An 11,353-nucleotide genomic window follows, 5' to 3' on the forward strand; every position below is an offset into this window, starting at 1 on the left:
TGGCCCCCGGACAGGAGACACCCCCGGGCAGGGAGAGGTGACTTCTATTTATAGGATGCTCTAGAGAGCCTGACAGACCAAAGATAACAGACACAGCAGAGAGTGAGCACACAACTAGGGAAGGGTGAGTGTGAATGATAATGCCCCAGATTAGTAGACGGCTCCCTGGTGGCAAAGTAGAATATTGCACCTGTCTATGCTCCATAAACCCTGATCCCCTTACACACTGCAGCAAACACCCTGACCCGCATCATCTCATATCAGTGTTACTGTGACATCACAACCATTGGTGTCTGTCTTCTTCTGACTGGTGTGGTCTTAACATGCAAAACGCAACACCCCTGCCGCGGGGCCATAAATAATGTGAAAAGATCCCGATAGGAGAAACACTTTTACTTATTTCCCCATTGAACCCCCCACCGTGGACTAAGGACTGGTCCTTTATAAGCTACACAGACGCAATGTGTGATCCTCGCACACAATCTGTGATGGATGTTTCCCTTTCAGTTTTCAGTTTTGAATAAATGAAGCAGATATTTTCTTTCATTTCTAAATTCAGATTATCTGTGTCAGAAGACCCTCTTATGAAGCCTCCTCCTGTTCTCTGGGATTCCCGGGCCATATCTAAGGTTGGTACAATAAAAAAACATTAATTGCTCCATGATAGACACAGCACATATCATGTTTAAGGAGCATCTGTCAGCTGGCTCGTTGGTCTAGGGGTATGATTCTCGCTTTGGGTGCGAGAGGTCCCGGGTTCAAATCCCGGACGAGCCCTCTTTTCTTTTCCTAAATTTACTCATTTTTAAAGGCACTTTTCAATAAATAGAAAGTAGACGATTCAGGAAGCAAACTACTTTGAAATAACCTCTAATGGTTGTGAATTTCAACCCAGGACCGGCTGCACTAGAATCAGAGCCCCAGACCAGCGGTGCAGCTGCAGAAACAGCTGGAGCAGGGGGGCTACCCAGCCACATCAGCATTGGAGGGGGACTGTATGTTACATGCGCAGAATCCTACAGCAGGGGATGCACATCTCGTGTTAAACCCACACTCTGGGGGCAGCAGGGTGAGCCGTGGGGGTGCACAGGAGAGTGAGACACTGGGAAGGGTGAGGGGATTGTGAGGACCCCAGCAGCCGGGCCCAGACCCCACCCAGCTGAGGGGTAAGAGGACGGTGTGTTCCATGGAGTGTCTGCTCGTGAGACGCACATATAATGCATGACCCTGTTCTGTCCTCCGGCCCCCCTCCCACCCCCCCTGCGAGTGTCTGTACCTATACACATTGGAGTACGGGGGAACAGAAGGGGCAGGAGAGAGTGCAGGAAGAGGTCAGACACCTGAGGCTGGTGACAACGGGAGGTGATGCTGGAGTCAGCCGTTGACTGATGTCTGACGGGCCAGACACCAAACTGACCCTGGTGAAAAGGGGGTCGAAGTGGAGGGATTGAGTGAGGTCTGACGGGTCAGACACCGAACGGAACCGGTGAGATGGGAGCGGTGTAGGGGTGGGCTGGTTTCTGATCTCACGTGATGCCTTCTCGGGAGTCTCTACTGGAGCCTTCCATAGGTCAGTCAGTGGAGCGGAGGACTGGAGTGGAAGAACTGACCTCCTCAGCTCACAAATCCGGCTCCAAGGACTTTTACAAACTCTGCTCTGTTTCCTCTGCTTTCCAGTCCAAAGCAGCTCCTTTCTCAGCCACTCGGACACCTTGACTTTTTCTGCCTCCTCTCTTCCTCTTCCCAGTCCAGCTCCCTCCTCCAGCTGGGGGGGGGGCGGGGCGGGGCAGTGTCCCCTCAGTCCCTCTGTGCAACCCCCCCTAATGAGACAGAGCCGTGGCCCAGGGTGAGCCGTGGGAGTGCACACGAGTGTGAAACGTGTGCACTCCCACGTGTGAGGGGATTGTGAGGACACCAGCAGCCGGGCCCAGACCCCACCCACCCTACACGTCTGTGCTTACACACATGGGAGGTAACAGCAAAGGTGGACCCAGAGCAGGAAGAGGTCAGACACCTGAGAGTGCTGTTTTTGGCGTCATGTTTAACGCCTACTCAAAGCAGGTATTAAATGGACGCACCCATTGAGCCCAATGGGCCTCCTTGCACTTTGCTACTCTAGCGTCAACATTTTTGACGCTAGTGCAACAAAGCGCCACAATAGCATTAAAAAATTGATTCTATTGTCCTAATGTGCGCCATGGTGCGCCACATGGTGTCGTTAGGTGCCGGTGGGAGGAGCACAAGAAAAGCGGCGCATCAATGCTGGTGCGCCACTTTCTTGTAAATCTGGCCCTTAGTTTTAGCGCCTTGTCACTGTTAGAACTCTCCAGACACTCTCTCACAGCCCTTTCCACCCCCAGGGGCAACAAAATGCCTCAAACGAGCTAACGCCACAATCTTTCTATGTAAAGAACCAGGACCACCAATCTGGGCCACTCTCAGACAGTTCATCCGTAACCAATCGATGAAGTTTCAATCCTTTCACTAACGTCTTCTGAGATGTATCATCCTTCAAACACCTGACCACCTCCACCAATATGAGGCCCCCTTGAACTTCTCTCTTCCACTCCTCCTCCTGCATCCCACATCAGTAACAGCGCACACTCCAACCTTAGGGCAGTGGCCGCTCCTCCGCTATGGGCGCAGGAGCGTCGCCCCCCTGCCAGCAGCAACCACTGCAAATCCTTTAACAACGAAAGGATAATAAACTAGAGTTTATTATCCTTCGTACAGTTTATTATCCTTCGTTGTTAAAGGGGCGGGGCATTGGGGATGACGAGTACTGAGGGGAGTGCACTGTGCACTCTCCTCTGCGCATGTGTGTTTGGCCGGACGTCTTGAGCCGGCCAAACACACATGCGCACGGTGCTCTCTCCAGCCCAGCAGTGTGTTGCCGGTGTGGAGAGAGCAGACACAGGCCCCGTCTGCCTGGGATTGCCTGGGTGCTCCCAGCCAATCCCAATGCTGCTCTGAGCAGCATCAGGATTGGCCGCAGGGCAGGCTGGGAGCCTGTGCCTGCTGAGGAGACAGAGGAGCGGCAGAGTGGCATGGCATGCAGCAAAGTATTTTTAAAAAACATTTTGATATCCCCCCCTGCGTGCCGCCCCGCCCCCCTGTAACCCCAGCGAGCTGTGACTTACCTTCAACTCCAGCCCAACATGTGCCTCAGCAGAGTCCACAGACAGCTAGCCTCTTGTTGCTATGGTGTGTGTATTTGTAAAGCACACTATCACCCACGAGGGTACCCTGGCATTGAGTAGCTGTGTGTGCTTAGCCCTGCCAATGGTAGGTTGGATGATTGAAAAGCCAGGTCTTCAGCTTTTTGCAGAAAAGAAGAGAGGAGGCTCTGACATGGAGTGGGAGGCCGTTCCATACTCTAGGAGTGATGTAAGTGAAGTCCGTCCTCCTGATTTGGTTCTGTGGATGCATTGGATGTGTACAAGTCGGAGTCCTGCATAGCGGAGATGTCTGGGTGGTTGTAGAAGAAGATGCAACTGTTTAGGTAGGTGGGGCCTAATCTGTGTAGTGCCTGGAATGTGTGAAGAGTTTGAAATAAGCACATTTGTATATTATAAGCCAGCCAAGCTCCCTTAGGTGTGATGTGAGTTCTGTGTTGAAGGTTGAGGATGAGTCTGTCTGCAGAGGTTTGAATGGTTTGTAGTCTTCTGGTAAGTTGGTTGGTGATCCCGGTGTAGAGGTTGTTCCCGTACTCCAACTTGCTTATAACTAGGGCGTGGGTGAACGTTTTTCTAGTATTGCTTGGGAGCCATTTGAAGATCATACCCAGAATCTTCTTGGTGTGGAAGCAGGATGCAGTGATGCCGTTGACTTGTGCTTTCATGTCCAGTTTGCTGTGAATGATTATTCCAAGGTTCCTGGCGTGGGTGCTGGTTGTGGGTCCGCATTCAGCTAGCCTCAGGTCGAGTCCCATGCTGAGGTGTTATTACCAAAGATCACTATTTACATCCTGTTGGTGCTGAGCTTGAGGCCGATGGCTTTCATCCAGTTAGTGACTTTGGTATGACTTTGGTGATGCAGGGTGTGAACTGGCTTTTTGTGCTTGGGGTCTTGTCCGAGAAGAAGAGTATGAGGTGCATGTTGTCGGCAGACAAGAGGATGTTGATGTCACGAGCATGGTTATGTTGGCAAGAGGGAATCATGTATGCATTGAAAAGGGTGGAGATGTGCAATGAACTTTGAGGCACCCCTTAGGTAAGTTTGCAGGCTTCCGAGGAATAAAGTGCCAGGCTGACCGCTTGTGTTCTATCTGTTAAGAAAGAGCAGTGTCAGCAGATAACGGGTCTTGATGCCATCTCATGCGGGTGCCTGATGAGGATGGGGTGTAAAATTCTGCAGAGAAGTCCAGGAGAATGAGGCCTGCCATCTCCCCCTTTCAAGGATCGTCTGGCTGTTGTCTGTGTAAATGATGAGTGTTGTTTCTGTACAGTGGTTGGGCCTGAATTTGGACTACGTGACATTGAGGAGACGGTGGTTGCTGTGGTGGTCAGTGAGATTTTGTATAAGTCCTTTGCCTGGTATGGTATGAGGCAGAGGGGTCTATAGTTGGAAAGCATGGCTGGGTCAATGGGTGGTTTCTTGAGCAGGGGAATGATGGTGTTATTTTTCCAGGTGTCCGGAAATGTGACTGAGTCCATGGAGAAGTTGAGGATGGGTGTTAGTGCTTCGCTGTTTGGTAGGAGTCCTTTGGTGAAGATGTGGTGAGGGCAAGGGACAGATGGGGCCACAGAGTGGATGATCTTAACTGGAGCAGTCATTTTGACAGTGTTGATGACGAGCCATGAGGTCAGAATTTATTCTTTTTCCATGCTGGAAGATTAAGTTGCGATGGTGACGGTGTCCAGTAGAGGGCTGCATTGCTGTATATGGAGGTGATTTTGAAAAATTCTGAGAGCTGCTTCCATGGGTCTTGTTAGGGGGCGATGTTATTGGAGACAATGGAAAGAGCAGTGAAATCTTTGATGGTGGCAAAGATTTCTTTGCTGTTGTTAGGGCTGGCATCAATGCGATCTGCAAGAGCTGTGTGCTTGGTCTTTCATATCTGCTGGTGGTGGCATCTTAGATCCGATTTGTCTTTATCTGTGGTGTCTTGACTTGCTCTCCAATTGCACCTAAGTTGCTTGCAGTGGTATTTCAACAGCCTCAGTTCCTGTGAGCACCAAGTGGCCTGTAAGTTGCACTTGAGAGGAGTCAGAGTGTGACACATGCAGTGATCCAGCTGTTGAGGTTCTTGGTACCTTTCAGCACATTGCTGGTGTGCTCAGGCAGATGAGTGAGAGGACAGAAGCCCACTCCTCTTCTGTGATGCTTTTCCAGCTGTGGCTGGTAGTTCTGATGGTGGTAGGTCTGACCTGGTCTGGGATGGGTATGCTGAAACTCACAAGGACATTTTTTTGTCCAGATCATGGTTGCTGGCTTGATGACTGAGATGTTGCTGATCCAGGAGAAAATTGGTTCCAATAGGTGTGTAGTTGCGTGGGTCAGTGGTAACATGCAGGGTGATGCCAAGGTTTTCCAGAAGAGTCAGAGGGTTTGGGAGGGTTCGGTCTTTTAGGTGAAAGTTAAGGTTTCCTCAGATGATGAAGGAGCTGCCATTGATAATTAGGGGGTGCCACGTAGTCGTGATGTTGCTGGTGATATTGGTGGTCTGTATACAAGGATTAGGCCCAGGGAGATGTGGACTGTGACGCATATCTTGAGCATGAGGTGTTTCTTGTAGCTGGTTGGGATGTCAGCAGAAGGTCCATACACAGTGGAAGGAAGATCACAAGGTATGGCTTCCACCAGGCCCAGTGCCCTCCCCTCTACAGCTGGGCAATCCCTTCATTGCACACAGCTTTAGGAGATGATCAACCCACAAGCGTTTCTACTTGATGTCGCTTTCCCTTGAAAGCTAATTTGCTGATGGAGGTCCTGCAGCACTAAACCCTCTGGAGACCGATTTGCATGAGCTTCACCTGTCATCTGGCAAATGAGTTGCCCCCTTGATAAGTGAAAACTGATTCCAAAGCAAGACCAACGCCTTGAGTGTGTGGAAGTATTTGTGTTCCTCTGGCAGGATGAACATATGGGCTTGTTGCACCTGGCCCTTTTTGCAGGGTCATCCCCAGTCTTTTTGCCTCTTTCCTCCTAATTTTTCTGAACAGTTTTTGTTGGCTTTAGGACTCTGGGCACTTTACCACTGCTAATCAGTACTAAAATGCACAGGCTGTCTGTGTAAATTGTATTGTTGATTGGTTTATTTCTTATTGGCATTTTTGATTTACTAGTAAGTCCCTAGTAAAGTGCACTAGAGGTGCCTAGGGCCTGTAAATCAAATGCTACTAGTGGGCCTGCAGCACTGGTTGTGCCACCCACATTAGTAGTCCTGTAAACATGGCTCAGACCTGCCACTGTAATGTCTGTGTGTGCAGTTTTAAACTGCCAATCCGACCTGGCAAGTGGGTACACTTGCCATGTCCAAACGTTCCCTTATGGTACATGTAAGGCACCCCTAAGGGAGGCCCTAAGTAGCCCCATGGGCAGGGTGCAGTGTATTTAAAAGGTAGGACATGTACTGGTGTGTTTTTCATGTCCTAACAGTGAAATACTGCCAAATTCAGGTTTTACTGTTGCAAGGCCTATCTCCCTCATAGGTTAACATGGGGTTGCCTTTAAATAACTTTAAAGCGCAGATTCCCTTTGAGGGCAGATAGAAATATGGAGTTTGGGGTCTCTGAATTCACAATTAAAAAAATCATCTTTTACTGAAGTTGGTTTTTAGATTGTGAGTTTGAAAATGCCACTTTTAGAAAGTAGGCATTTTCCTTGCTTAAACCATTCTGTGACTCTGCCTGTTTGTGGTTTCCCTGTCTGGGTCAGTTTGACAGTTGGGCTGTTCACACCTCTCCTTTAGACAGTGACATAAAGGGGTTGGGAGTGTAGCCTGCATATCTTGATGAGCCATCTGAGCTAGAGTGGAGGGAGGAGTGGTCGCTTGCACCTGAAAGGACTGTGCCTGCCCTCACACAATGCAGCCTCCAACCCCCTGGTGTGCGCCTGGGGCCTGTCCCAGACAAGGAAGGACCTTGCAAACACTTGCCAACTTCAAAGGCAGAAAGGGGCATAAGAAGAAGACCCAAAACCACAGACTTTTAGAATCTTTCTGGAATCAAGAGGGACCTCTGCCAAGGAGAAGAGCTGAAGAGCTGGAGGATGAGTACTGTCTCTTTGCTGTGCTGCTTTGCTGGACTGGCCTGCAGTTGCTGTTTCTGCTTGAAAAGAGTGCTAAGGGTGAACTTTGCTGTGTGTCCTGCTTGAGAAAGTTCTCCAAGGGCATGGAATAGAGCTTGCCTCCTGTTGGAAGTCTCAGGGGCACCAAAGACTTACGTTTCCTCGACCTACAGCACTGGGAACTGTGTGTTTTGTGAGTACTAGCCCTTTGCTGTGCTGCTTTGCTGGACTGGCCTGCAGTTGCTGTTTCTGCCTGAAAAGAGTGCAAAGGGTGAACTTTGCTGTGTGTCCTGCTTGAGAAAGTTCTCCAAGGGCATGGAATAGAGCTTGCCTCCTGTTGGAAGTCTCAGGGACACCAAAGACTTAAGTTTCCTCGACCTGCAGCACTGGGAACTTTGTGTTTTGTGCTGTTCAAGAAGAATAATCACTGCAAAGCCGTCAATGAGGTTGCTTACCTGTACCGTGACCTGCCCCGCTTTGCACCGCAATGCACCACGACCCTGGTCTCACTGATGCCGTCATCAGACAATTTTACTGACCCTCTGCTTGCACCGGAACCTGTGGGCCCCGCACTCCAGCATCGTCTGCTCACACCGCAGCCTGTGCCTCCTCGACGACGACGCTCCTGCTGACACCAGTGCCGCTGCCTGCACCGTGGCCTTTGGACACCGTTCGTGAGGAGCAAAAAGCACCATCCCGTCCCCACCGCAGCCGCGGTCCACCAACGCCAGCACCATCCACTCCAGTGCCGTCACTTGGCATCCCTGCCTGCACCGTGGCCTGTGGACACCGCTCGTGAGGGTCACAAAGCACCGTCCCATCCCGCACTGCCGGCTTGGGCCTACCGATGACAGCGCTTCAGCACAGCCCTGGTCTCACTAACGCCGCTGGACGGCATCAGCGAGCCACTGCCTGCCCCGTGACCTGCGGGCACCGCATGTCGCATCATCCCACTTCGCACCGCAGCCCTGACGCCATCCACACCAGTGCTCCTGACTTCATCAGCCCAGAGTTCAATCTGCAATGCGTGTGACTTCAAGGGCCGGATGACTCCTGCACCGATTCTGGAACCGACAGCACGACGTCAGTGACGCTGCTCTCTGGAGCTTACCGCGAGGTTCACGACTCCCTACAAATCCAAGGTACTGTTTGTGGGTCTTCCCGACACCGTAGCTGGCCTGGCCTGAACTGTTGGTTTTGTTGATTACGACGCGTGATAGCCCCAGGTGGAGCTATTAATTTCAAGGAACTGTATTTTTGAGTAAGTCTCATATTTTTATTACTGTATGTTGGATTTTTATCGTATCTTGTCTAGTTTTAAATAGATAAATATTGGCTATTTTTCTAAAACTGGTGGGGTGTCCTTTTGTAGTGTTTTCACTGTGTTACTGTGTGTTATGTGCAAATGCTTTACACATTGCTTCTGAGATAAGCCTGGCTGCTCATGCCTAGCTACCAAGGGGGTGAGCAGGGGTTATCTGAGCGGGTATCTCCCTTATCCTGACTAAAGTGAGGGTCCCTACTTGGACAGGGAGCAAACCAACTGCCAACTAGAGACCCCATTTCTAGCAGGGCTGTTTCCAGGAGTGTGATTAACTTCAAGGGGCCTCACCTGTTACAGGCAGATCTTACCTGAGGGGCAGTGTGAAACTGTTTACTGTAAGGCAGACAGGAACTGCTGCAGACGTGGGTAGGATTACTGTCCCGTGGAAGACAAGACAGAAGAAGGACTGCATCTGCTGTCGAGATATGTGAGGGGACCTGGAGGGCTAGATCCACTCTCACTTGTACCCAGGACTTGCACTAGACACTTTCTTTACCTGTGTCCTTCTTTTTTGTTCATTGGTCGGGCGGTTGGATCTTATGAGGACCTATAACAAGGCATCTGTTAGGACGGAAAGGTTCCCTGCATAGTTAAAGATGTGTAACCCTGCCCCGAGGGCCCACTTCTATAATGCTGTAGAGGGTAAGATGGAACTGTGCCTATTGGGCCCTGGGGGACTCGCTGCTAATGGTGCTGCAGCACCACAGACACTTTTAACTAATAACTAGAGAGTCAAATGGGAGCTCTTGAGTACAGGTTACTAGTACGTATTCCCTGGATGCAGCCACCAGTGAATTAGGAATAAACCTGAGCACGTTACAAGGTAGAGGGCGAGACAGAGATTTGCCTGACAAGTACTAGAGCCCGACCTCAAGGGGAGTGTGTTTTTTCATATAAGTATGAGTAGTATTTTGCCTGTGTAGAATTAGACATAAAATACTTCTTATTATAATTGTTAGTATTGGACTGGACATGGAGTTATTGTTCCAACAGTCTGCACTTTGGGTTATGAGTCGTGTTCACTTACCTGTTTTTACACTGCTGCTCCTGAGGGAGCTTGTGACTGCTCGTCCACAGATACCACTGAGAGTCAAGTGCAAAAGAAGAACTTGGCCCAGTTTCTCAGGACCCATAGTAGGTCGGACACCGGTACATCAGAAGTAAAAGGCCTCAGCAACCATTGTTGGACCCAGAAGCCCCTGTGTGCCTGTGACCTTCTGAAATGGGTTCTGACAGTATCTAATAACGCGTCTGTTTTCGATACCAAGAATACAACCCCATGCAATAACTTAAATATTGCTAATGAGTGTCTTCGGGTTATTTATTTATTATGAGAAGATCAATTGGCAGGAACTTGTATGTTGTTCCACTTTAATGTTTGAAGGGAGTGTGAGGAACATTAATTCGGATGTATTAGGACATACACAAACAAGATCTAACTAGTGATTGATAGTAGTCGCTACTGGTTTGAGTGGAGCCATCATTTGATATCACACACGAGTATAGAAGGGTTTAATGACTTTCATAGGAGAATGCTGTATGTGGACTCACCACTTGGGGTGTACAATATGGCTTTGGTACATTTTACCCGTTCTTCCTCTTGTTTTGTGTTATTTGTTGAAAAAGAGGTTCTTGAGACGGCACATCCCTATATGTCCAAATTGGCGCCTATGTTGAATGCCAATAGTACTAACCCATGAGCGTGCACACTATATTTTGGATAGATTCCAATAATCCATTTAACATGAGAATCTATTATAACTAACTGTGCATGTTACCATATTCTACAATGGCCTCTAGTTTACATTAGATACGAGGGCTGTAGGGTGGATTCCTTCCCTTTTGCTATTGTTATCAGTTGGAGGAGTTTCGTTTTTTTAAACAGCGTTTCCTTATATATCCAAGATGGTGCTCACACTGAACGTTGAGAGTAGAAACCGACTAATGTACACACTTTATTCTTCATATATCGATTTGATAGTTGTGGGACGTGAACCCCAATAATCACCTGAATGCCAATATTTCAAACACCTCAATTTTCACTCAATTAATTTTGCTCCAGAATCTCCAATAGATCTAGCTGTTAGAGACTGCGCTCCTCATGGAGAATATACATTTCAGCCGAATAAAACAAAATAAACTAGGAAGCATTATTAACTGAGTTCTAAGTCAAAAATGAGGCAAAAATAGATTTATTACAGAATTATTAGTAAATACAGTACAGGGGAAACTGCACGAATTGCCTTGAAGGCCCAAATGCACTAATACAGAGTCACACAACTTAACACCAATTGGACAAATCTAAGCAAAATCCCAAGGCAAACACATAAAGAGGGCTGATACCATCCCCACAAGAAAATCTAAGTTAAAATGACATAAAAAATGAAAAATCTCCACAGCAGCAACAGTCCTAGAGACAACTATAAAAATGCCCCCCCCACAGGATCCAAAAGCCCACAAGTTTCTCTGCACAAATCACACATTCATTACTAGATTCTGTACATTCAGCTTGGGATGGTCATGGTTTGGCCACTCTGTCAAATCAGGAGCAGCTGCGCTATATTTTAACCCTTTAGGATTCACCCATTTCTTAAGGTAAGAGGAATCTTCCACCTGCTCTCGCAGCACCTGCACTCCGGGAATGTTCAGCACAGAATGAAACATTTCTTAAACAATGGGTCATACCATTAGCAGCCTTCACCGGACTTCCAGCCAAAGCCCTTGGATATGATACTTTGGGTTCATGATGGAAACTTAATTCACAATACACACTTCCTAACACAACTGTTCGTCTTTGTG

At 48.7% G+C, this 11,353-nt stretch overlaps 1 non-coding gene across 1 annotated transcript; it reads left to right on the forward strand.

Annotated features, from left to right (window-relative positions):
• The first annotated feature begins 705 nt into the window (after positions 1-705).
• On the forward strand, positions 706-777 carry TRNAP-UGG (transfer RNA proline (anticodon UGG)). The gene has a single exon. It is a non-coding gene; the product is annotated as a tRNA-Pro (tRNA).
• The last annotated feature ends 10,576 nt before the right edge of the window (positions 778-11,353 follow it).

This window comes from Pleurodeles waltl, unplaced genomic scaffold (assembly GCF_031143425.1).
Source record: "Pleurodeles waltl isolate 20211129_DDA unplaced genomic scaffold, aPleWal1.hap1.20221129 scaffold_86, whole genome shotgun sequence".
NCBI lineage: Eukaryota > Metazoa > Chordata > Amphibia > Caudata > Salamandridae > Pleurodeles > Pleurodeles waltl.